Genomic DNA, 26,300 nt, shown 5'->3' with positions numbered 1-26,300 from the left:
GCTTGAAGTTTCTAGTTTCGCTTACAAACATGTTAAAACTGAAACCTTCTTTTTCCCAGAGGTCGAAGCCACGCGTGCTTGCTTGCATGCGTACTCTCTATGCGCCCATGACGTCACACCAAATGCTTGCTGGCGAACATTATCAGGCATGTCGCGAGGGATGCTACAGCACTTGTTTTAAAAACTGATGCATAGTGTATATGTCCAACTCGAGCACCAAAGTCTGGAAGGAAAAAAAATGACTGTGCAAAATGCGAATACGTCACCCATCCAACATGGCTTCTACGCCGGCTGCCCAAGCAACGCCTCTGCAACGACGCCCACAATCATCGGCAAAAAGGTGGTGCCTATGGCTGCTTCAGCACGCTCAACATATGCCTTGCAAGTTCCGACGTGGCGGAACACCGCACCGAGGTCGACGAAGGTCCAGCCGTGAAAGGCAGACCCGGGAATGCGCGCGAAACGTCTACCCCGTGCGTTGTGAAGCCGGTGAATGAAGGATCATGTGGCAGAGGGTGACGGAACGTGAGTGTGCGACTTGCCGCTGCGATGTCGTTCAAGCGTTCAACGGGCCGGCAGGTTTTGTCTGTCGTGGTGGAAAACGTCCGAGTTTTGCTGATTCCGAGGGGCAGGAGTGCTAGGGTGGCGTGTACGAGGCGCTGGTGCGGCGCTCCGTCGATCGTGCCGGACGGACATGAGGCGGCCGAAGGCGGTCGTCAAGTGGTCGCGGAAATCAGTGGAGAAGTACTCGCCTGCGCTTTTCGTCGAAGACTCGCGACAGACGGTCTTCGGGAGACACGGGTGGTTGCACAAATGCGACCGTGCGTCGACGTGCAGCCATATTCGTGGATTATTTCGCCCCATTACGATAGCTTCGTCACTGCGCTCGCTGGTGTTGCTTGTTTTTGTTGACCTTCACTTGTGGCTCACACCCACTGTGGGGGATTGGCTGGTTTGTTGTTCTGCTTCTTCGACTTCTACATACTCGGCTTAGTGAAGCTGTGAGGAGTGACGAGTGGGTACGGAGGCAAAGCACAGCAAAGCGCGCCCGGGGCGTGATCTCACGCGTCCTGGGGTCCACGTCGCTTCAGCTACGTGCGTGGTGCGTCCGTACGTATCGTGCGAGATTTTCTTGGAACTTCCAGCAACTGGCAATTCCATTGAGGTGAGCGTGCGAGGATGTTCGTTGTAATTAACGAGAGCCAACGGTGGATGAGCTGGTATGAGATGGTGTTCAGAAATGAAGTGTTTGATCAACAAGGCGATGCCCGCCGTGGTGGTCTGATGGCCGTAAGGTACTCGGCTGCTGACCCGCAGGTGGTGGGATCGAATCCCGGCCGCGGCGGCTGCATTTCCCTGTGCTCAGATTAGGGTGCACGTGAAAGAACCCCAGGTGGTCGAAATTTTCGGAGCCCTCCATTACGGCGTCTCCCATAATCATAAGGTGGTTTTGGGACGTCAAACCCCAAAGGTCAGTGGACATAGGAAAAGCACATCGGGGCTTTGCCGCTCCACCGTACAGCAGGTGTGTGCGGAGTGGGTCCTGTGGCGTTCTTTGCGATTTTAATTTGTGATGGGGAATAGTGTAGATGCGTAGACGTGGCGAGAGCACGCGTCTTCAGGTTCAGACGCCGCGTGAAGATGTGAAATAAAAATGCCTTCGCTTGCCACTGCAACTGTAAACAGAAACACCAACTAAACCAAATTTTCTAGAGGCTTCTTTATTTTTCGTTGCGAAACGGGTGAATTCGAAAAGCGGAAATAGCTTGGCACATACATACACACTTCTACACACATACATACATACACATCGCACATGCATACACATCGTATACACACTTCTAGCTTTCCTCCGAAACAGTAATGATAATTTCCTCAATAGTTTTATTAATATGAGTAGGAATGTTAAAAAAATAAGAAACTTGAGTATGTACGTGTGAACATAACAAAATAAAAGAGACCCTCCATATATGAAATTTACACAGAAACATTTATTTTCCCAGAGCAATCGTAAGTGTAAACACAGCTAGCGCACTCCCTGCACGCGAATACCGCGTCAGCCGGGGCGGCGTGCCGCCACCGTCTCGGACACTCGACGCAGCCACGCCGTTTACCCCGGTATCATGGGTAAATCCGAACACTCCTTCTATCATTGAATTTATTGTCAAACTCACCCCGCAGGGGGTGAGTGGGCCGATCCCGGAGGTAGTGCAATACCGGGCCAACCCGTGGCGGAGGTGAAGCAAGCTTCAAGCACTCCGCCGCATCACAAAAATAAGTTTAATATCTTGGATCCAAATAGGATCCGTATCAGATATTAAGCTGATAAGAACAGAGGTTTTCAAAAATGTTAGGAACATTTTTGACCGAAAAGGAAAAACTTGTTCTCATTTTTTGTTCCTTCAACCAGAAAGGATGAAGGTGGTGTATAGTGAACTGCGTAAAAAGAGAGAAGGTGAAATAGAAAATAGCAGGGGAGAAAAAGTGAAAGGGGCGTGTGCTGTGTAGTATCGCCTCTTATTTTTGCAATGTTTTTGGGAGGGTGACTTTGTCAGCACGTGGCCCAGCGAGTGACAGTCACTTTATGGCCACGTGTGCGCAGTACACTTCCCGAGAAGCTGCAATGGTCTCGCTCACTGCAAGCTTCTTGAGTAACCGGAGATACCTCCGGCTGCAGAGTTTTTTGAAAACTCTGTCATTTGCCGGGTCCCAGGAGCCAAGCATGCCGACGACGACTGCTTCGATCGTGACTCTCTGGTAGCGGCGGAGCAAGAAGTCCCGAACTGGTTCGTATTTTCATTCCTTTTCCAGTCGGGCTGCCTCGAGTGTTTGGAGCCGGTTGTCAAAGGGGCAGGTCACGTCCACGATGATCACCTCTTCCCCCCTGGCGAGAACGAGGTCGGGGTGAAGGTTGGTGGTACCAACCGCTCTGTTTTCATGCGTGACCGTGAACTTCTTGCTGGCGGCTTGTTTCACCCGCTCCACAATCTTGTTGTGACGACTGGTGTAGGCCACGCTATGGCGCATGCAGTGGCCCAGGACGTGTGGCAGCGTTTCCACTGCGTAACCGCACACACGGCACCGTTTGTCGGCGGAGGTGGTCCATGGGTTTGCTCCATTCACAGGTAGGAGGTTCAGGCGTGCCCTGTGAATGAAGCGCCAGTCGCAAAAGCGGGTGAACTTGCCAGAGCGCATGAAGTGGGAGCTGCTCGGGTCTGCGGCGACGCATTCCATTGCCTTCCCTTGATTGGGCATTTCTTGAAGGAAGCGATCGCGTGCCCGCATCATTCGGAAGCGCAGCGTTCTCACCACTTTTCGTCGTTTCTTTGACGTGAGAGTTTCCTCTCCGTCACATGTTATGCTGGTCCCCCCGTCCTCGAAAATTTCCCAGGTGACGTGTAGCCTGCGGGAGGCCTTCCGAGCCTCGGTCCAGACGGACTGCAGTTGCGTTGGCCGTGCCTGGAAAACGCCCTCCGTTTCGCCGCTGAGGTAGCAGGGGAGCTCCTCGTTGGTGGCCTGCCTGCGAATGCGCTTGGAGACAATTTTGGTTAGCGCTTCGAAGGCAAGTTCCCGGACCTCGAGATCGGCCCAGGTCAGAAGCTTGAAGGCGTTGTCCACGCGGCAGGCGTCACTTGTGTCTGCGGCGAGGGGGATTCCAGCTGCTCCGGCCGCTGCGCTGCCGTAGAGGTAGTTGTTTGCAGCGTTACCTGGAAGATAAAGAGTTTTCTTTATCAGGGGCCGGAGTGCGTCGTCTAGGCGGGCCCATTCCGCCTTGCCCACTTGTCCGCACCGCATGGCGAAGTTGAGTGCTGGAAAGACAAAAGTTTTCAGTGCATCAATTCGCTGCCATGGGGCAAGCATGGACTCGAGCAGGGTGCGGCCGACGGAGATCGCCTTATCAACCTTAGAGCGGTCTTGGAGAAGGCTGAACCCGACGGGGCGTCCTAGAAAAGATTGACTCTCGTAGTCACTGATGCGAGGGATCTCTTCTCCGTCGACGAAGAATTTCGTGTCCCTAGTGCGTACGGGAGTCCTACCAGAGAGGTGCAGGCTTCTGCACTTCTTGGGGTTCAGCCGAAGTCCCAGCTGCCCCGCGAGAGCCGCCACGACGTTGATGCGGTCCTGCAGTTTGTTGGGGCTGTCCGCCAAGGGGGTCAAATCATCGGCGTAAGCCAGCACATTGTGCTGCCTCTCACCTCCTTGTACCGCCCGAATGACTGGATCGAGCACCAAGTTGAAGAGCAGGCCGCTCAGTGGGCAGCCCTGTCTAATTCCGGCGGAGATTGTGACTGGGGCCGTTGTCCCAGCTTCGGCGACAATCCGGGTGGCGTTGTCTCGGTAGAGGTCTGCGATGATTGCGCAGAAGTCCTCTCCCGCACCTGCACCACGAAGAGAATCGATTAGTGCGTTGTGCGGAACTGAGCCAAATGCGTTGGCGAAGTCGAGAAAGGCCACGCAAAGGTCACCACCGCCGGCCCGCGCGGCGTCCAGGCGCTCCTGCAGCACGAAGTTGTGTTCAAACACGCCGTCGTGCGGCAGGAACCCCTTTTGACACCTCGAGAGCACGTCATGGTCACACACCCACTGCTGCATGCGGGAAGCTAGGCAACCCGCATACAGCTTGGAGATGGTGTTCCCAAGGGCAATGGGTCTCCAATTCGTGACCTCACTCGGATCACCCTTCTTGTGGATGAGGATGGTCCTCGTTTCCTTCAAGGCATCGGGCACTTGCTTGAACTGGAGGCACACTTTGAATGCTGCGGAGAGAAAGAGACCATCAGGATCATGTTCTTTCCAGTGACGGTAGGTGATCCTGTCACTGCCGGGGGCCGTGTTTTCGCATCTGCGAAGACGGGCCGCCACCTCGTCGCAGGTGAATCGGGCGAGGATTATCTCAATCATATCGTCCGGGCGAGCCTTGTTAAGGAGCAGGTGGGTGTTCCCTTCCTTCGGCGCCCATGTTTCAGCAAAGTGTTGCTCCAGTCTGTCCAGCGGAATCTCGCAGAGTTTTGTTTCGCCCTGTACGATGACACGAACCGCCTGACGGCGGTTGCGACGATACAGGCTCTGTATCTGCTGGGCGTTGTTCGGGTTGGTCGAGACGCGGGGTTTCCCACCGGCAGGGTTGTCTGGAATTTTCACCTCCCTCCTCACCGCCGATACGGCCTCCTCCAGGATGGAGAGGAAGTCGTCCCAGCGCTCAGCAGTGGCGGGCTCCCGAAGCAGTTGCCGGATTGGCTGGGTGTGCTCTGCGAGTACGCTTGTGTGGTCGATTGGCCCGGAGAGTGTGATCTCGCCGGGTTCACTGTCTGTGGGGCGGGGTCCTGTGACTCGCCACCTGCGTCGTCTATCGAAAGTCCCTCGGGTGACGTTGGGGGTGTGGGGAAGTCGATGCTGTGGGTGACACTCCTGGCTGATGCACTTGGTTGAGGGTTCCCCTGTGCCGTGTCCAAGCTGTGCTGCGGTGCTCCTTGTTGACTGGTCCTCTGAGTAGCGCGGGCTGCGTCTGGGTCCTGCTGGAGACGGGACGAAAACCGTGACCCTTCTGGTGGTGACTCCTCCTCGCTGGTTGCTGATGGAATTGTCGCATCCCTGGAGCTCTGGCTTGGAGAGCAAGCTGTGCTGCCTAAGAGAGGAGGGAGAGGGGTAAGGGCCCGGTCCGGTGATGGTGGCCGGGAACGCCGTGGGTTGTCGTGGTCCGTGTCGCTGTGCGGTGACTCATGCTGCCTGGGACTCGGCGTGATGGAGGATGCATTTCCAACCTGTGAGAACAGAGAGGCACATGAAGACCTGCTCCTCGCGGTGGCGGCCTCGCTAGGCGTGGGCGATGGGGTGCCCGTAGTTGCCGAAACCCGGTCAGGGATTTCCTGCAAGTCACCTAGAAGGGGGGAGGAAGGTGTGAGTGCCAGCTCTGTTGGTGCTGGAGAGTCCGGCGTTGCGCTCAGTGTCGTGCTGTCCTCGCTTGGTGATGATCCCGTTGACGTCGTTGAGTTGGAGCTCTGTGACGATCGAAGGGTCATTGTCCGTGTGGCTTGGTTGCCGGCAGCAGCGCGGGGGGGTCGGCCAGTCAGAGTTGCAGTAGGTGCAGCCCTCGAAGTCCTTGCAGTCGTTGGTCGCTCGTTCATGTGCTGTAGTTCCTGTCTTTTGTGTTTGCGCATGTGGTTGTCCAGCCCTTTCCTTGTTGTCATGGTGGCAGGGCATTGTGGACACTTGTGCCTGTTGAGGTCGAGGGGCGACAGCTCGTGTCTACCTCTTGCGATGCAGGAGTGGAGTGTGGGATGCAGCCCAAGGCCGGTCGTGGAGCAGAGGGTACAGGTGTATGCCACCTTTACTTTGAGCTCATGCTCATCTAGTAGATGCCGCACCAAGCTTTGTCGCCTGCTTGTCCAGCTGATCCCGGAGTACCGTACCCCGCATTTGTCTATGGGGCAGGTGAAGCTGTGTGGGATTGGGAAAAAGACATCAAGGGTCTGTCCCTCCTTGCCTAGCTGGGGTTGGTTTTGGGCATCTCGCGGCCTCGGTGCAGTGGGCGTCCCGGTCTCCCCTGTATTCTGGGGACCTACCTCCTCGGACATCACCTACTGGTGGGCGAACACTTCTAAAGAAAACAGGATTAGCACGGCCCGATGTACATCATTGTGAGAACACTTAGGCATCTTGAGAAAAAACACTTCAATAAAAGACGGCACTGTACACTTGAATGAGAAGTAGAAAGATGGAGAGGAGATAGAGAAAGAAGAGAGGAAAAAAAGGAAAAGGTGGGGGTGGGGGGTGAGCGTCAACCCATGTTTAAGTGTAGCTGACGACCTAAGACAAAGGGGAAGAAAAGGAGGGAGTGTGTGACCTCCTCCCCCTAGTCGGGGGAGAAGAGAGAAGAGGGGTGCGCTCGCCGAGAGAGGAAGAGGAAGAAAAAGAAAATGAAGAAAAAAAAACCCACGGCGTGCGCACCAGTGAGAGTCGCGGGCTACCCGCTACATCGTGAGTGCAGCTGGCAGCCCCAAGAAGGCAGAGGGAGTACTGACCACCTCAGCAGAGAGGAGGGTACCAGAAGGAATTAGTAAAGAAGACAGAAGAAAGAGAGCGAGTGAGAGAAGAGAGAAAAAAAAGGGAAGGCAGGAGAACCCGGTTGAGCGTGCCCTCTACTGACACGTGTCAGCAGAGGCGCTTCCGGAAAAAAAAGCGCGTGCAAGAGTAGAGAGAAAGTCGCCTGGCTACATTGTTAGTGTAGCTGGCAACAGTGGGAGCGGGAGGGGAGCCTTAGCGCGGGCCATGTGGACGGAAAGTAGAAGAGAGAAAAAAAGAAAGAGAGAAAGTGAAGAAAGAGGAGATAGCGGAGACGCTGCTTCCACGTGGCCACCAGCGGCGCTCGCTGGTGTCCAGAGTAGAGGCGCGCTCCGGCAAAAAAAAAAGAGCGTGCAAGGAAGGCTTGCGCTATCTTACATCACTTGGGCAGATGATGCAAGGGCCGCTGAGCCAACTAATACACAAGAAAAAGGGTGCTTTTCGGACGGGAAGCTGCCGGCAAGGCCGGTTGGAGCAGCCCGTCTCGCCGAGCACGAGAACCCACCCCCCCAAAGGGGGGCGCAAAAGAGGGGCAAAAAAGAAGTGTTATTAAAGAACTAGCATCTCACCAATGACCAGAGCCAGAAATCCAGGGCAGCAGGAACCAGGCGTCAGCAGGGGGGTCCAAGAATCCGCAGGCAGTCGTTGCTGGTCGCTCGAACAAGCTAAGAAGGCATGCACACAACAACAACACAAGAAGAGACAGAGAAAGACACCGCACTAACCGGGCGGGTGGTCGATTGCTTCTACAAAGAGCAGGAGTAGGATGGACAAGCCAACACTACACTTTGATCTTAGCCAAAAGGCCCAGAAGCGATGCAATTCATTAGCACGTAATTAAAATCCATTCTTTCACACCTCGTACTTAGTTCTGGCCAAAAGCCGGGCAAACAGTAGCAAAGCAATTCCGACGTCCACCCATGCACAACCAGCATTGTGCACCGACAGCGGCAGCGCTGGCTTCACGGCATTGCTTTTATCCCCAGTCCGCTTGAACTTTCTAGTTTCGCTTACAAACATGTTAAAACTGAAACCTTCTTTTTTCCAGAGGTCGAAGCCACGCGTGCTTGCTTGTATGCGTACTCTCGATGCGCCCATGACGTCACACCAAATGCTTGCCGGCGAACATTATCAGGCATGTCGCAAGGGATGCTACAGCACCTGTTTTAAAAACTGATGCATAGTGTACATGTCCAACTCGAGCACCAAAGTCTGGAAGGAAAAAAAAATGACTGTGCAAAATGTGAATACGTCACCCATCTAACATGGCTTCTACGCCGGCTGCCAAGCAACGCCTCTGCAACGACGCCCACAATCATCGGCAAAAAGGTGGTGCCTTTGGCTGCTTGATTGCTTCGGGAGCGTCCGATGTGAACGGACGTGTTTCGAGCGCGCTCCGACGATATCGACACTTGGCCGGCGCTTCGCTGTCAAGCCATCGCCGCAGCTGTTGCTGCGCTAGCTGCTTGCTCGCTCGTTATCTACCGGCTGCAGCTGATACTGGGAGGCTGCCTTCTGAGCTCGTCGGCGGCACCGCCGCCCGGCTAGCTGCCGGCGGCCATTGCCGCTAGTATCACCCGCCGGGTTTCGAGCTTTCATGGCCTCTCCAGAGTCCTGCGTGCTCCCAGCCGACGTGCCGCTGCCTGAGGATATGGACCTACAGACTTCAGACGACCTGACTGCCTCGGTGACATCGCCGACTTCAACGAACAATTCGGCTGCCGATACCATGCCTTCACGGGTGCTGCTCCTGCCGGACACCAACCCATTCGCCCCACTCCGGGAGCTCGAGGAACAGAATAGCATTGAAGGCAAGTCTGAAAATACTTTTCATCAAGCTCGCATAATTTCTACCGCACCGAACGGAGAGAAACGTGCGCGAGGCTCGCTCATACCGACGCCCGAACGACAGCACACTAGCATACCCAGGGATCACTCCCACATGAGAAGTGCACGTCACACGCTCCTTGCTTCCGCTAGTTACCAAAACGAAGAGGATGGTTGGATACCAGTCAGCTATCGCCGAAAGCAGCAGAACCATGCGGCGGTCGCGGTGACGCCGAGCTCAGGTGCCCCGCGCGCTTATCAGCACACCGTCATTCTTCGGCCTAAGCAACCATGCCGCATCATGGATGAGCAATTCATACGACTAGATAGAGTAATAACTCGCCGCATTTCGGCTCATCTCAACATCCCTGAGGAAGACCCACTTCCAGAGTTCCGGGTTCGCTATTTAGGCTATAGCAACCAGCTCGCAGTCGACGCGGCTGAACCGGAGGTGTGCAACGCCCTTCTCGCGATAGCGTCTCTGCCAATCGGAGGAAAGGAAGTACCTTTTCAAGCATATGAAGCGGTTAATCGCGATCAAATCAGAGGCATCATTCGCAATGCTGGAGACATGACCTCTGAGGAACTAATGAACTCATTACATTGCCGCAAGTGCAAAATCCTGCAGGCACGCCCACTTGGTGACAAAGGCACTGCCATGGTCACATTTGAAGGTAACAGCTTACCCTATAAGGTTGGCCTGCGGTCATTTACGATCCGTGTTTTTCCGTATCGTGCACGAGTGACCGTTTGTGACATATGCCACAAGATAGGGCATCGCAAGGAGCAATGCCCCAATATTTCGGCAGCTAGATGCTCGACATGCGGTCTGCGGCAACACGAAGAGGGTACGCAATGCCCGAACACAGAACAAAAGTGCCGCAGCTGTGGTGGGTCTCACCTGGCCACAGCCACGAACTGTCCAAAAAGACGAGAAGTAAAGAAGAAAATTGAACAAAAACGCAAGCCGGCTGCCAAAAGGCAACGCAAGCAAGTGAATACGCAGGAGCAACAGCGCCGCCCTTCCGCGACACAAGGCCTACAAAGACCCATGCTCAAACCAACACGCCAGGGTTTTTACACCGGGCCGCCAGCACCACCTGCTGCACAGTCAGAAGGCGCCGGGGGCACCACCTTCGCGGATGTAGTTCGACCAGCGAACGTGCCGCTAACTGCTTCTAGTAATGGTATACCACATCCATCAAACTCAACACTGGGGTCCTGTGCGCCGCAGCCCGCCTCGGGTGGAGGGACGAAGCATCCTCGAAGGGGCGTAGCTCAGTCAACGGGGCTTCCGCTTACCAGTGACCATTCACGTCCTCCCGCCCCAACGACTTTCCAAGAACTCGAGCGGCGACTAGAACACCGTATGGCTCAAATAGAGAAATCCATTCATGAAAGAGTTGAACAGCTTATCACTCGGGCCATTGAAAAATGCGTCCAGACCACCATGGAGCGCATCATGCTTTCCGGCATGCTCCCTCTTGGCACAACTTCGACGACAACCGCAGGAGCACTTGTGATGCGTACACCTCTGGTACCGTCAAACTCTATCGCTCCTCATGCAACAAAGCCTTACCATGGCTAGCTTATCAAAATCATCGCCATGGACAACTGTCCTGCAGTGGAATTGCCGTTCGCTTCGTCGCAAGAGGGCTGAAATGACCACTTGGCTCTCCAGCAAGACAGACGATACCAGTCCATTGGTCATTGCCCTTCAAGAAGTCAACGGCCCTGTGCTGAAAATAATGGGCTATGACGGCTACGCCCCGACTGAAGAACAAGATTCATCCACGAAGACAGCATTATACGTGCGACGAGGAACTACGCACGTGCAGCTAGATACGCAACCGTGGTGCAGCACTACTCTTAGTGTTGTCGGTTGCCGGCTGGAAGTCTCACCTCAGCGTACAATTCTTGTCTTCTGCGTTTACGTGGTTCCTGAAAGCACCAGGAACAAAGCCAATAAGGCGCCGGTTGATCTCAGCTTCATACCGCACTTCAGGAAGATTTATCCACAAGATGTCATATTGTTGTGCGGAGACTTCAACTCTCAGCATGTCGCCTGGGGATACAACAAATGCAGCCCGCGTGGCAGGCGCATCATGCAGGATGCCTCGGCGTACGGGCTGACGCTTCTCAATACGCCCCAAACACACACGAGGCTGGGACAGACAGTTCACCAAGCAGACACATCCCCAGACCTTACCTGGAGCACCCGCCCACAGCTATTTCAGTGGGAGGTGCTGGATGATTGCATGGGAAGCGACCACTTCCCCATACTTATACGATTTCGCACAGGTGACGCCATTACGAAGACGAAGTCACGCGCCAGCACACGGCTAAGCCACATCACACACTGGGACAAATATCGCGATTTACTACAGCAACAGCCTCCAGCCAAGAATATTGACCATCTGCTTTCTCAGCTATGCGCAGCGAAACGGCAAGCCACCAAGAACCTACGGGTTCCTTTTGACCACCCAGAACCTGATAGGCATCTTCTCACTCTGTGGAATAGAAGGCTACGTATTCTGGCCCAGTACAGGCGGTCTCGCCACGCTGCGCATCACAAAGCACGGTTGCGCAAAATACAGCGTTCTATTGAGACATATACGACCACGTTAGCGTCAGACCGCTGGATGGCAATTTGTGAAACCATGAATGGGCAGACCCACACGTCAAAGGTCTGGACCATCCTGCGCTCTCTCCTCGGCCAACGCAAGACCTACAATGGCGCGGCTCGTGTGGCCCTCCGGGAGGGCATCAGCACACAGGAGCTCGCCGAACAAGCTGCTGAAGTGTTTTTCCCGCAGACATCTCGCCCCACAGCCAATACGTACCGGAAGGATGCAAGCTCTGAAGACACTGAGCCATTTAATAGCCCTTTCACCATGCTCGAGCTGGAGTATGCCTTGCAACATGCTAACACACGTAGTGCTCCAGGAGCCGATGGAGTATGCGTTGCTCATTTACGCAATATGCCTCTTGAGTACAAACACGCTCTCCTCAAAGAGTTTAATACAGTCTGGGATACCGGAATACTGCCCTCCACATGGAAGTTTTCGGTAGTCAAGCCCATACCGAAGCCTGGTAAACCACCCCATACCTTATCCAACCTCCGCCCGATCTCTTTAACCTCGTGTGTCTGCAAAGTCATGGAGAGCATGGTTAACACACGCTTGATGTGGTACCTTGAAGATCGCGACCTTTTGGCCCCTACAATGTACGGATTCCGCGCGGGCCTATCAACTCAAGATGTACTCCTTCGCCTAAAAGAAGACGTCCTCGACTCTAACTCGGTGCACCCACGGGCTGTTGTAGCAGTGGACATACGCAAAGCATTCGATGGCGTACCACACAGTACCATCACGACGAAAGCACGTGCCCTTGGGATTAAAGGGAAAATGTATAACTTCATAGCGGGCTTCCTCGAAGGGCGAAGCTACCAAGTCGAAATCGGCCAAGACGCCAGTACCGTACGAACCAACCACGTAGGTGTTCCCCAGGGCTCGGTGATTTCACCCACCCTCTTTAACATAGCCATGTACCAGCTACCAAGACGCCTTGCGAACGTACCGGGCCTGAAACACGCGGTGTATGCAGATGATGTAACCGTGTGGACGCATCAAGGATCCGTCGGTGAGCAGGAGGATGTCTTACAACGAGCCCTCAACATTATTCACGACTACGCAATGGAAGCAGGTTTACACACCGCTCCAGACAAAACAGAGTTTGTCGTCATTCATGGTGGCCGAACCACGTTTGCCAAGCAGGAAGAAAAGAAGTGTTTTAAACTTCACATTGGCAATCAACCTATAATGAGGAAATCCACTATCCGAATATTAGGAATGCACTTAGACGAGAATTGCACAGCGAGCACTTGGTTCCAACGCGTTACGAAGACTAGCAAACAAATCCTTCATGCTTTACGCAGAATCTCTAATCGCACTCGTGGAGTAAACGAACGCGAAATGCGGCAGTTTGTTCAAGCTTTTCTCGTCTCACGTATCATGTATGGACTGCCGTATCATCCGGTCAACCGTACGCAGATAATCAAACTCGACCGGCTGCTTAACGAGGCCAAACGCATGGTTACCGGACTACCAAGGTACACACGCCTGGATGCGCTCAAGAGCTGCAGCAAGCTCAATAATCTGACCGAGCTCATCGACATGCACATCCACACACAGGAAACGAGGCTTCGCGCAACAAATGCCGGGCGATACACGCTTATGCTTCTCGGGTATGACATCAACACACTGCCCATGCTGCCTAACAAAACGCCGCCTTGGGAAATCACGGTACTCACCGACGGCAAGCCACTTCCGTTGAATATGGACCCTAATCAGCGAGCACGGCGCCTTAACTACGCCAAGAGACATGCTAGGGCCACGAGTTCACTCCCCATGACTGAACGCGTCGTATACACTGACGCTGCACTTCCTGCAGACGGTACCAGTAACACTTGTTATGCCACTGCGTGGTACGACCAGACAAACAGAAATCAGAGCCGACGTTATCATGCTTCAGCAGATGCGATGTATAGCACTCGAGCAGAGCTAGTGGGCATCTTAGACTATTTGGAGTGGGCCCTCGAAATGTCACCTCAAACTGACCCTGTTCACCATCGTGTGTACACTGATTCCCAGGCTGCCCATCGGGCATGCGCTAATGTTCTTTACACAGATCCTGTACTCCAGAAGATCCGACACCAGACGCGCCTGCTCCGCGAATGTGGTCATGACGTTACCATCCACTGGGTCCCCGGGCATTGCGGTATCCCCGGAAACGAGAAGGCTCACAGATTAGCGCGCGCTCATCTCCTCACCGCGCTAGCCAGAGCTTCCGATACTCCTTCCACTTTTCTGGCTACCCCACCCGAGCTAGCAGATCCGATAGCAGATAAGCACATTACCAAACAACGTCGCGCCGCCTACCTCACAGCAGTGGGTAATCCACTCTCGATACCATTGCTTCCTTCGAAGGTATTCACACGGAGAGAGTCTGTCCTGCTTCGGAGAATTCAGGCAGGAACACTCCTTACCCCTTTCTTGCTGAACCGTTTCCACAGGGGTGACACGCCACCACCCGTGACAGGTCTCTGCTCCACGTGCAACTGCCGGGCTGATCTCAACCATTTGTGCTGGGAGTGCCCTGTGTACAACCCGCCTAGGCTCCGTGCCCTGGCCACCATAAAACGGGGACCCTGGCCTTCTTCTCTCCGGACATGGGCCTGCCCGGAGCCTTCGCCCCCTGATCGCGCCATCGAGTTCTGGCGAGCACTCATCATGTTCCTCCAGGACCCGGCCGCGCCACCGGTTGGCGACCGGCTCCGCGACAGCCACAAGATTCAAGCCATTCAAGCGGCCCCCACTTAGCTGCCTCCATGACGTCCGGTAATAAAACGGAGGCAGCTCTACCCCCCCCCCCCTGCTATAGTGCCCTGACTGTCCACCGCAGCGCCTTCGGCGCGAACAAAGTGGAATAAACATGGTTTCATTCATTCCTTTGGCTGCTTCAGCACGCTCAACATATGCCTTGCAAGTTCAGACGTGGCGGAACACCGCACCGAGGTCGACGAAGGTCCAGCCGTGAAAGGCAGACCCGGGAATGCGCGCGAAACGTCTACCCCGTGCGTTGTGAAGCCGGTGAATGAAGGATCATGTGGCAGAGGGTGACGGAACGTGAGTGTGCGACTTGCCGCTGCGATGTCGTTCAAGCGTTCAACGGGCCGGCAGGTTCTGTCTGTCGTGGTCGAAAACGTCCGAGTTTTGCTGATTCCGAGGGGTAGGAGTGCTATGGTGGCGTGTACGAGGCGCTGGTGCGGCGCTCCGTCGATCGTGCCGGACGGACATGAGGCGGCCGAAGGCGGTCGTCAAGTGGTCGCGGAAATCAGTGGAGAAGTACTCGCCTGCGCTTTTCGTCGAAGACTCGCGACAGACGGTCTTCGGGAGACACGGGTGGTTGCACAAATGCGACCGTGCGTCAACGTGCAGCCATATTCGTGGATTATTTCGCCCCATTACGATAGCTTCGTCACTGCGCTCGCTGGTGTTGCTTGTTTTTGTTGACCTTCACTTGTGGCTCACACCCACTGTGGGGGATTGGCTGGTTTGTTGTTCTGCTTCTTCGACTTCTACATACTCGGCTTAGTGAAGCTGTGAGGAGTGACGAGTGGGTACGGAGGCAAAGCACAGCAAAGCGCGCCCGGGGCGTGATCTCACGCGTCCTGGGGTCCACGTCGCTTCAGGTACGTGCGTGGTGCGTCCGTACGTCTAGTGCGCAATTTTCTTGGAACTTCCAGCAACTGGCAATTCCATTGAGGTGAGCGTGCGAGGATGTTCGTTGTAATTAACGAGAGCCAACGGTGGATGAGCTGGTATGAGATGGTGTTCAGAAATGAAGTGTTTGATCAACAAGGCGATGCCCGCCGTGGTGGTCTGATGGCCGTAAGGTACTCGGCTGCTGACCCGCAGGTGGTGGGATCGAATCCCGGCCGCGGCGGCTGCATTTCCCTGTGCTCAGATTAGGGTGCACGTGAAAGAACCCCAGGTGGTCGAAATTTTCGGAGCCCTCCATTACGGCGTCTCCCATAATCATATGGTGGTTTTGGGACGTCAAACCCCAAAGGTCAGTGGACATAGGAAAAGCACATCGGGGCTTTGCCGCTCCACCGTACAGCAGGTGTGGGCGGAGTGGGTCCCGTGGCGTTCTTTGCGATTTTAATTTGTGATGGGGAATAGTGTAGATGCGTAGACGTGGCGAGAGCACGCGTCTTCAGGTTCAGACGCCGCGTGAAGATGTGAAATAAAAATGCCTTCGCTTGCCACTGCAACTGTAAACAGAAACACCAACCAAACCCCATTTTCTAGAGGCTTTTTTATTTTTCGTTGCTAAACGGGTGAATTCGAAAAGCGGAAATAGTTTGGCACATACATACACACTTCTACACACATACATACATACACATCGCACATGCATACACATCGTATACACACTTCTAGCTTTCCTCCGAAACAGTAATGATAATTTCCTCAATAGTTTTATTAATATGAGTAGGAATGTTAACAAAAATAAGAAACTTGAGTATGTACGTGTGAACATAACAAAATAAAAGAGACCCTCCATATATGAAATTTACACAGAAACATTTATTTTCCCAGAGCAATCGTAAGTGTAAACACAGCTAGCGCACTCCCTGCACGCGAATACCGCGTCAGCCGGGGCGGCGTGCCGCCACCGTCTCGGACACTCGACGCACCCACGCCGTTTACCCCGGTATCATGGGTAGATCCGAACACTCCTTCTATCATTGAATTTATTGTCGAACTCACCCCGCAGGGGGTGAGTGGGCCGATCCCGGAGGTGGTGCAATACCGGGCCAACCCGTGGCGGAGGTGAAGCAAGCTTCAAGCACTCCGCCGCATCACAAAAATAAGTTTAATATCTAGGATCCAAATAGGATCCGTATCAGATATTAAGCTGATAAGAACAGAGCGAGGTTGTCAAAAGAGGCAGCACATGAGAGAGGAAGTAGAAGTCTCGGCCTTGCTGGCCCGACCAAAGGCCGCCCGGACCTCCGGGACCACCGGGCCAAACCAAGGGTGCGGCGCCCTACCGGCTGCCCCAGCGTCCACCCTTTCTCACCAAAGGGCTTGGCCAGTCGCCATGGCTTAGAGCCATGGTGGAGCTGCATTGGAGCAGGCCGGCAGAGCAGGGGCTGAGCCGCACGTCCACCCAGGGCCGGGGAACCCTGGGCTTAGTCGGGAAGGCCTCCTTGGGCGACCACCCGCCAGCTAAGCAAGCGACCCCAGAGCTTATAGCTCAATACAGCGGTGATAGCGGGGTGAGCCTTTTGCCCACCGCGGAGCGTCACTCCCCTGCTGCCGCACCCCGAAGTGAGGCCGCCAAGCGGATCCCGCAGGCAAAAACCTTCGCAGGTCCAAAGACCCCAGACAGTCCTGCTGGAGAGGCCAGGCGGTCAGAGGTGGGTTTAGACCCACGCCCTAACCTCAGGACAGGGGAAGAACGTGTAAGTTGCGGTGCAACTGCCCAGTCAGCTCCCGAAGGAGCCCGGTTTGGATGCACCGCAAGCGTAAGAAGGAAGCGTGAAAAGAGAAGCGAGAGGAGAAAGAAAAAAAGAGTGAAAAGGGTTGTCCGCCCTCAAGGGGGGGCATCCAACCCCGGCCCAGGGCCAAAAATGTAGTCCCGAGAGGTAGGACTACACAAAGAGAAGTTTATTGAACTTCAAACTGAAACAACAGGTACATTGACAAGCGTTTTACAAAATAAACAAACGGGAGATCATTGAATATATACAAGTGTACGCTTACACGAGCAAATACAATAGAGCTTGTTACAAAGATGGAGTTAAACTAATCAGGAAAAACACACACACACAGTTGTGAACGGGATGCTATATACATATGTGCGATAACCAGCGACGCCTTGGTGTCGACGGGCGGGGCCCGCGGCAACAACACAGTGTCAAGCGAGTGTCTATATGTAAACCGGTGCTACAGAGGTGAATCTGGGGAGTGGGGTGGGGGAAGGGGGGTCACCTTCGTATGGGACTAAACATGCGGTTGCTCCTGAGTTGGGCCCTCTTTGGGAACCGAAAGGGGTTAATAGTGCAAAATTGGGGCAGCCAACTTGCCCTCACTCATGAAGAAAAATTTCGTGTGCCAGCGGCGGAGGAACATCTCCTCACCGCTGGCCTCAAGTTCCCGGGAGAGGATCTCCCACACCAGCCTTCTAATACGCGTAACCGCCGGTGGTGCTGCCCGAACTGGCCGTCGTCGCGCTTCCGCGAGGGAGCGGCGCTGCCACACAACAAAAAGGGTACAGGCGGTCACAAGCCGCGCAAACGCACCCTTGTTGCGTCTGTGACATGGTGGGGGGCGGATCCCAAAGGTGTGCGCTACTATGCGCCAGACTGGCCTCGCAGCTGAACACTCCAGCAAGGCGTGCTTCTGCGTTTCTGGTTCCCTGCAATTTGGGCAGCGGTCGTCGGGCACAATGCCTAGTTTCTTCAGGCGGCACCTGGTAGGGAGGACGTCCCACGCCCTCTTCCAGAGAAAATCCTGGATATCGCAGGGTAGCAGACTATGAAGCAGGGAGAGGTCGCGCTTAGCTTGCTCTGCTCGTTGCTTGTCCTCGTCGCTGAGCTGGCACGCCGTGAGTGCCTCCACTATGCGGGCCGGCTGCTCCGCGTCAGGATCGCAATTCGGCGCTTCCTTGCGCAGCATGCGTGCCGTCGCCGCTGCTACCTTGTAAAAGGGCGAGGGCGATTCAGCGTGCGGGCCAGTGTGTCGGCCGGCATCAAGCCAACTGTTCGACGGGCCGCTCCAATAGTGCAGCAAGCCTCTCCCAACATAGTTTTCTGCTTGCGGCACCTTGCGAGCCGTTTTCAAGGCCAGCAGTTTGCTCAAGGTGAGTGCGTGCGGGAGGCCCAGCCCCCCCTCTTTAACTTCCAACTGGAGGAGGGTTCGTTTGACAGGGGGTGGTGTCCTGCCCCATAGTAGGTCGTTGGCCAATGTGCCGAGTCGTGTGGCCACCCACGCCGGCATCGCTGTCACCCTGCTCACGTAGGAGGCCAAGGCAAGAACACTAGTCTTGATTGCGACGGCCTTTTCACGCAGGGTCAAGTTGAGCAGCACAGCGCGCTCGGTGAGCTGTGCAGCCCTGTCGATGACCCTTGTCCATGTGGAAACTTCGACGCCTTCTCGGTTAAAGTAGACGCCGAGGACCTTAACCGTGGAGACCGGTTCTATGTCGCCTATTGCTTCAGTAGGGAACGGACCGAAGAGCAGTGCTCGGCTCTTTCTCTCGTTCAGTTGGGCTCCCGACACCTTAGCGTATAGTTCAAATACGCTGCGGAAGCGGTCGAGACTTCGTGCGTCCTTGAGGAACAGGGATATGTCGTCGGCAAACGCCAGGACTCTAATCTCCTCGGCACCAGTCATTGGCAGGCCTCGAATGCGTTCGTCGCTAGCCAGAGTTGTCAGCAGAGGCTCTATCGAGAGGACAAACAGGGTTGGGCCTAAAGGGCACCCTTGCCTAATGCCTCTCGTTTACCGAAAGAAAGCAGTGGTCGTGCCGTTCACCGCGACGCAACTACGCAGGTTGGTGTACAGAAGCTCGATGGCAGCTACAAACTCCTGCGGGAGCCCGAACTGACAGAGCACTTCAAAGAGGTACGTGTGCCTCACCCTGTCGAACGCCTTGGCTTGGTCGAGGGACAGTAAGGCACCCGAGACTCTTTTCTGGGTCGCGTATTCAAAAACATCTCTGGTGGCAGTGAGGTTGGCAAACATTGACCGGCCAGGCACGGCGCAGGCTTGGTGGGGAGCTATCAAGTCCGGGAAGAAGGTCCTCAGCCTGGTGTTCAATATGGACGCCACGATCTTATAGTCTACATTGAGTAGAGAGATCGGGCGCCATGACGACAGTTCGCGCGGGGATGCGCCGTCCTTGAGAATGAGGGTGATGCGCCCTTCGCTGAATGAATCCGGTTTCACGTGCTTCTGGAGGACCAGGTTGACCATGGCCAGCAGCGGGGCTCGCAAAACTTCAAAGAAAGTCGCGTAAAAGCCGGCTGTACGGCCATCAGTGCCTGGAGCCGAGTTAGGCGGCATGGCTCGGATGGCAGCGCGAAATTCCTTTTCCGTTGCTGCGCCGCACAGAACTGTGCCCTCATCTTGGGCGGGTCGGGGCAGGCGCGAACACAGACTGGCCATGAGAGCTGCCCCCGGGAGTGGGCCACAAGGGTCCGGCTCATGAAAAAAGGCCTCAAAGTAGTTATGAAACTCCGCTTCGATCTGGGTGGGGTCAGTGATCAGACTGCCGTCAGGCCTTTGCACCTCCGAGATTCGAAGGGAACCGGTACCTCGCACCTCATTCATGTCCAGGTCCGGCACGTCCCCCGCAGCGACTCGGGATTCACGTGCGTTGCGCGCGATTTCCCGGAAGAGGCGATCATGCTGAACTTGAAGCGAGTGGAGATAGTCGCGTGTACAAGTCGTGAGGTGGTCTGCGCTCTGTACAATCCGCATCCGGCAGAGTAGCTCGTTCATCTCTTTTGTGATGCGCTTCTTCCTCACGCTGCCTTCTTCTTGCAGGAACGCTCTCCATCTCGCCTTCAAGTCGTCCCATTCGGCGGGGCTGGTACAGGGGGAGGCCTCAATCGTCTCCTCCAGTAACGCGGATATTCTGAGGGCGCTCGTGCGGTCTTTTATGAGCGCCGGGTCGAGGCGCCAAACTGCATTTCTTGGATGAGGGCCGGTCGTCCCCCTCACCGTTGTAACCAACGGGAGGTTGTCGGTTCTGTCCGCCAGCCCGTCGGGGAGGGTGAGGACTTCGCACGCCGCAATAGAACCGACGAGGCCTTGGGGACGTAGGCTCTGTCAAGCCTGCTGGCCGTTGTCCGCGAGGTTCGGGTGGGGGCGAACTCGTTCCCATGTACGTGTACCCAGGCGTCCGTGAGCCGCAGGTGTCAGAGGATCCCGACCAGCTCTTTGGCGTGGTAAGTTGAGCCGCCTTGACCCGGGCCTCGGACGTCTCTTGTAGAGTCCACGACGCAATTGAAGTCCCCGAGAACCACGTGGGGAATGGACTCCACCAGGTAGGCATGCAGCTCCTTGAAATACTTGTTGGTGTCCGACCTCGTCACCGGTGCGTAAACGTTAACGAAGCGCACCTTTGACCCGTCAACGATGACGTCGAGCACAAGTGTACGCCCGTTTGCACCGAATACACAATGGGACTTCTGTCGGAACCTGCCTGTCACAAATACGACCCCGACGCCACAAGCCCTCGCACATGTTAGAGAAAAAAAACCCTCGGATTGGCAGTTGCGCTTAAAGCTAATTACGTCGAGCGGGGAGCGAAAGTTTGTCTCCTGGAGAAAAAGGAGATCAATGCCTTTGGAACGGGCAAACGACAATACGGCTGCTTGTTTGCCCCTATCGCGAAAGCCGCGAATATTTAGCGTGGCGAACCGCAGCGTAGCCATGTTCTGTCAGTCTGAGCGCGGTGCCTCGCTTGGGGGGGGGAGGAACGATGAAAGGCGCGATAACTAGGAGAGTTGGGCATCAATGGAGCGCGGGCGAAGGGGGGCGAGAAGAGTGCTGCACTAAAGAGTGGAAGGGGCCCAGCCAGGTAAGCGGGACAGCAGAGGGTGAGAGAAAGCGGGAGAGCGGAATGCGGCGAGGCCATCGGAGCAGGCGCGCCGCTTCGTTCTTCAGGTAGCCCTCTCAGCCAACATGAGACGCGACCCGAGAAACCGCGCCGGGAGCACAGCAGGCCCGGGCGCGCTAGGCGCGCGCGGAAAGCAGTCCGAAGCGAACGGGCGACGCAGAAGCGAGCGCGCCTCTTGATGCATCGATGAAAACCACGTGGGAGAAGGGACGGAGTAAGACGGAAGCGAGCGTGGCCGGAGGAGTGCCAACAAACGGTTCGCAGGAGAAGGGGGTGGCGTGAAGCCGTGCACGGTCGCGCAAAGCAAAGTGGAACGGGCTCATGACCTCACCCTATGTATGCCCCCGGGTGTGAGCTTAGAGTAGCTGCGAGCTGCGCAGCCAGCGGGGGCGCGGAGCAGCGCATACAGAGAACCTGAAGGCGGCAGGCCTGGTCACAGATGAAAAGCAGACGACGCCATCAGCGTGAGCTGCGTCGCAGCAAAAAACAGAATAAAGTGAGCCAGAAAGAATGTACCAAGCTAAGTAGGAGCAGACGACGCGAGCTGCGTCGCCGCAAAACACAGAGGGAAGCCAGGTGGAACCAGTGAAATGGAAAAACCGCGCCCGGCACACAGGACGCGAACAGCGTCTGCTCACTCACAGCGGAAAGGCGCGGCGCATCTGAGGCGCGCCAACAACCCCCCCCCCCATTGCCCCGCCGCCGCATGGCGCCGAGACGCCGGCGGTCTACTCGATTGTTCCACCGCCATCCGCGGGGGGGTCCCCCCTGGACGCGGCGTTCCCACCCAACCTCGGGGTCTTCGCCTTCGGCGGGGCGTCGCTGTCGCTGCTTCTAACTTCAAGCCCGGTCCTCCGCTGCCTCGCCTCACGAGTAGGGGAATCCTCACGGGAGTCGCGCTGCGGCTCGTCTCCTTGACGACGACGCGAGCGAGACCTCGGCTCGCGGCCCTTGTCGCGACTTGAGGCCCGCGCGCCGGAATCGCGACCAGCCCCGTCTCCGCGGCAACGACGCGAGCGCGAGCGAGATCTCCGCTCGCGGCCAGACGCCGGGTGAACCACGGGCGGGTCCGGTCGCCGGCCCTTGTGGGGCACAACCTGCTCGGGGGAAGGATCTGACGGCGCGCGGTCGTCGTCCTCAGGCAGGGCATAGTGCCCACGACTCACAATAGGCCTTTCATCGCTGGCCGGGGCTTGCTCAAGCGCTCCCAAGTCCTGTGCCGTGACAGGGGCCAGCACGTTGGCCGGCGCGTCGGAGACGGGGTGGCTAGTCTCCTCTGTCTCAGGAGGCACCGGAGACGCGTCTTCTAAAGTAGCCAAAGGCGGCCAGTCCTCGGCGCTCGATAGGCTTGCGGGTGTCGTAAGGGACGCCGATCGCGTCGGGCCCGAATCGGTATCAGTTGTGTCTGCGCCAGAGGACGCCGACACCGAAGCAATGGAGGCAGACGCACAGCGCGTCTCTTCTTTGACACCTGAAGACGCCGCACTGCTGCTTGCGCTAGAGTCTGATTCCCCGTCGCGACGCCAAGAGAGGGGGCCCTTTGCGGTCGCGCGGGGCGCGGACTTCGGCGTGAGGACCTGAAGGCGCGGAGGGGATCCACCCGACCTCGGCGAGGGGGCGCTGGATGACTGGCTAGGTGCTGCGTTGGTAGCTGTCAGCACTGATGAACTGCGGGCAGCGGCCGCGTAGGAGCGCCTGCGGAAACACTCTCGCGTCCCGTGACGGCCCCCGCAACGCGAGCACTCGGCTGTGCAGCCCTCTGTGTCGTGGCCGAAGACGCGACAACGCTTGCAAAACTCGGCCGCGCACGCGGTCGCCATGTGCCCGACCTCGCCGCAGCGCGCACAAACCCGACGCATGCCTCTATATTCGCACATTACTTTGTGCCCTGCAATCGTTAGGAAGTTGGGAACAGGGCGACGCATCTCAATTTTCACGAGACGCACCCCGTTTATCTTGGTCTGGTGGTTGGCTAAGGTGGCGAACGAAACGCCCTTCACCTTGCCAAACTGAGCTAAGGCACTACTGAGGGTTTCATCCGGAAAAAAACCGGGGAAGCGGTAGACGTTTACATACGTTACCGGCGGCCCGACGGGCTCTACCGGCACGTTCACTCCGTTAACCTTAAAGCCCTCTGCAACCATAAGCTTTGTCGCCTGACTAGCATTGCGGATGCAAACGAGAAATTTCGATCCCCCCATATGTTGGAGCACATATACACTATCATCTCCTGCTGTTTCCTCTACTGCGTCTATTAAGTCGTCAACAGAAACGTCGCCTTCGGGCGCTGAGAACATAAAACAATTCTCCCTCACCGGGAGTTCAAATGGCGTGGCCATTCTTGTAAGTAAAGTCCGCAAGTCGCCGGGTCGGGCGAGGCTTGAGGACGACTCGTTACGTGCAGGCGAGCTGCACACTGGTAGAACGCGGCTCCGCCGAGGCGAGGGCCGCACAGGACTAGGTGGTGGCCGGTGGACCGCAGGGGGGCTCCGGGACGGCAGGCGTGGGCCGGGAACCTTGCACCTCCAGGCTTGGGGCGAGCGGGCACCAGGCAGGAGCCGGGAACCTGAGGCAGCAGGCGGGCGCGCGGAGCGGCGCTGCCACAGGAACGACCACTTGCACGGGCTTCACAGGAACCGGGGGCCGACGACGACGTGACGTGACCCCAGGTCTCGCAGAATGACTCGTAGCAAACAGCTAGCTCGACACTTTGATCTTAGCCAAAAGGCCGAGAAGCGATGCAATTCATTAGCACTTAATTAAAATCCATTCTTTCACACCTCGTACTTAGTCCTGGCCAAAAGCCAGGCAAACAGTCGCAAAGCAATTCCGACGTCCACCCATGCACAACCAGCATTGTGCACCGACAACGGCGGCGCTGGCTTCACGGCATTGCTTTTATCCCTAGTCCGCTTGAAGTTTCTTGTTTCGCTTACGAACATGTTAAAACTGAAACCTTCTTGTTCCCAGAGGTCAAAGCCACGCGTGCTTGCTTGCATGCGTACTCTCGAATGTAACCATGACGTCACACCAAATGCTTGCCGGCGAACATTATCAGGCATGTCGCGAGGGATGCTACAGCACTTGTTTTAAAAACTGATGCATAGTGTATATGTCCAACTCGAGCACCAAAGCCTAGAAGGAAAAAAGAAAAAAAAATGACTGTGCAAAATGTGACTACGTCACCCATCCAACATGGCTTCTACGCTGGCTGCCCAAGCAACGCCTCTGCAACGACGCCCACAATCATCGGCAAAAAGGTGTTGCCTTTGGCTGCTTCAGCGCGCTCAACGTATGCCTTGCAAGTTCCGACGTGGCGGAACACCGCACCGAGGTCGACGAAGGTCCTGCCGTAAAAGGCAGACCCGGGAATGCGTGCGAAACGTCTACCGCGTACGCTGTGATGCCGGTGAATGAAGGGTCATGTGGCAGAGGGTGACGGAACGTGAGTGTGCGACATGCCGCTGCGATGTCGTTCAAGCGTTCAACGGGCCGGCAGGCTCTGCCTGTCGTGGTCGAAAACGCTTGTCCAAGTTTTGCTGATTCCGAGGGGTAGGAGTGCTATAGTGGCGTGTACGAAGCGCTGGTGCGGCGCTCCGTCGATCGTGCCAGACGGACATGAGGCGGCAAGAAGGCGGTCGTCAAGTGGTCGCGGAAATCAGTGGAGAAGTACTCGCGTGCGCTTTTCGTCGAATTCCGCTGGGTAAGGTGCGAGAAGACTCGCGACAGACGGTCTTCGGGAGACGGGTGGTTGCACAAATGCGACCGTGCGTCAACGTGCAGCCATATTCGTGGATTATTTCGCCCCATTACGATAGCTTCGTCACAGCGCTCGCTGGTGTTGCTTGTTTTTGTTGACCTTCACTTGTGGCTCACACCCACTGTGGGGTATGCCGGTTTGTTGTTCTGCTTCTTCGACTTCTACATACTCGGCTTAGTGAAGCTGTGAGGAGTGATGAGTGGGTACAGAGGCAAAGCACAGCAAAGCGCGCCCGGGGCGTGATCACACGCGTCCTGGGTTCCACGGTGCTTCAGGTACGTGTGTGGTGCGTCCGTACGTCTAGTGCGCAATTTTCTTGGAACTTCCAGCAACTGGCAATTCCATTGAGGTGAGCGTGCGAGGATGTTTGTTGTAATTAACGAGAGCCAACGGTGGATGAGCTGGTATGAGATGGTGTTCAGAAATGTAGTGTGTGATCAACATGGCGATGTCCGTCGTGGTGGTCTAGTGGCTGTAAGGTACTCGGCTGCTGACCCGCAGGTTGTGGGATCGAAACCCGGCCGCGGCGGCTGCATTTCCCTGTGGTCAGATTAGTGTGCACGTTAAAGAACTTCAGGTGGTCGAAATTTCCGGAGCCCTCCATTACGGCGTCTCTCATAATCATATGGTGGTTTTGGGACGTCATACCCCACATATCATCAAATCGTCATCCAGGTGATGGCTGAGGGCGCCAGCGAGGTAGCTGACCGCGTGGCAACGAATTACAGCCACCGCTGGCAGAAGCTGGGACCCAGGTCAGTGGACATAGAAAAAGCACATCGGGGCTTTGCCGCTCCACCGTACATCAGGTGTGTACGGGGTGGGTCCTGTGGCGTTCTTTGCGATTTTAATTTGTGATGGGGAATAGTGTAGATGCATAGACGCGGCGAGAGCACGCGTCTTAAGGTTAAGACGTCGCTTGAAGATGTGAAATAAAAATGCCTTCGTTTGTCACTGCAACTGTAAACAGAAACACCAACAACCATTTTCTAGAGGCTGTTTTATTTTTTGTTCCGAAACGGGTGAATTGGAAAAGCGGAATTAGCTTGGCACATACATAAACACTTCTACACACATATGTACATACACATCGTATACACACTTCTAGCTTTCCTCCGAAACAGTAATAATAAATTACTCAATAGTTTTATTAATATGTGTAGGGATGTTTAAAAAAATAAACACTTGAGTATGTACGTGTGAACATAACCAAAAAAAGGGGGGGGGGCCTCCATTCAAGAAATTTTCATAGAAACATTTATTTTCCCACAGCAATCGTAAGTGTAAACACAGCTAGCGCACTCCCCGCACGCGAATACCGCGTCAGCCGGGGCGGCGTGACGCCACCGTCTCGGACACTCGCCGCACCCACGCCGTTTACCCCGATATCCTTGGTAAATTCGAACACTCTTTCTGTCATTGAATTTATTGTCGAACTCACCCCCGCAGG

At 55.7% G+C, this 26,300-nt stretch overlaps 2 pseudogenes; both read right to left on the bottom strand.

The window, feature by feature from the left end:
- Positions 1 to 2,183: 2,183 nt before the first annotated feature.
- Positions 2,184 to 2,362, bottom strand: LOC142766340 (U2 spliceosomal RNA; annotated as a pseudogene).
- A 13,873-nt stretch (positions 2,363 to 16,235) lies between these two features.
- On the bottom strand, positions 16,236 to 16,410 carry LOC142766490 (U2 spliceosomal RNA; annotated as a pseudogene).
- Between the last annotated feature and the right edge of the window lie 9,890 nt (positions 16,411 to 26,300).

This window comes from Rhipicephalus microplus, chromosome 6 (assembly GCF_043290135.1).
Source record: "Rhipicephalus microplus isolate Deutch F79 chromosome 6, USDA_Rmic, whole genome shotgun sequence".
NCBI lineage: Eukaryota > Metazoa > Arthropoda > Arachnida > Ixodida > Ixodidae > Rhipicephalus > Rhipicephalus microplus.
The sequence above is the reverse complement of the archived record's forward strand: the minus strand, read 5'-3'. Positions and strand labels throughout refer to the sequence as shown.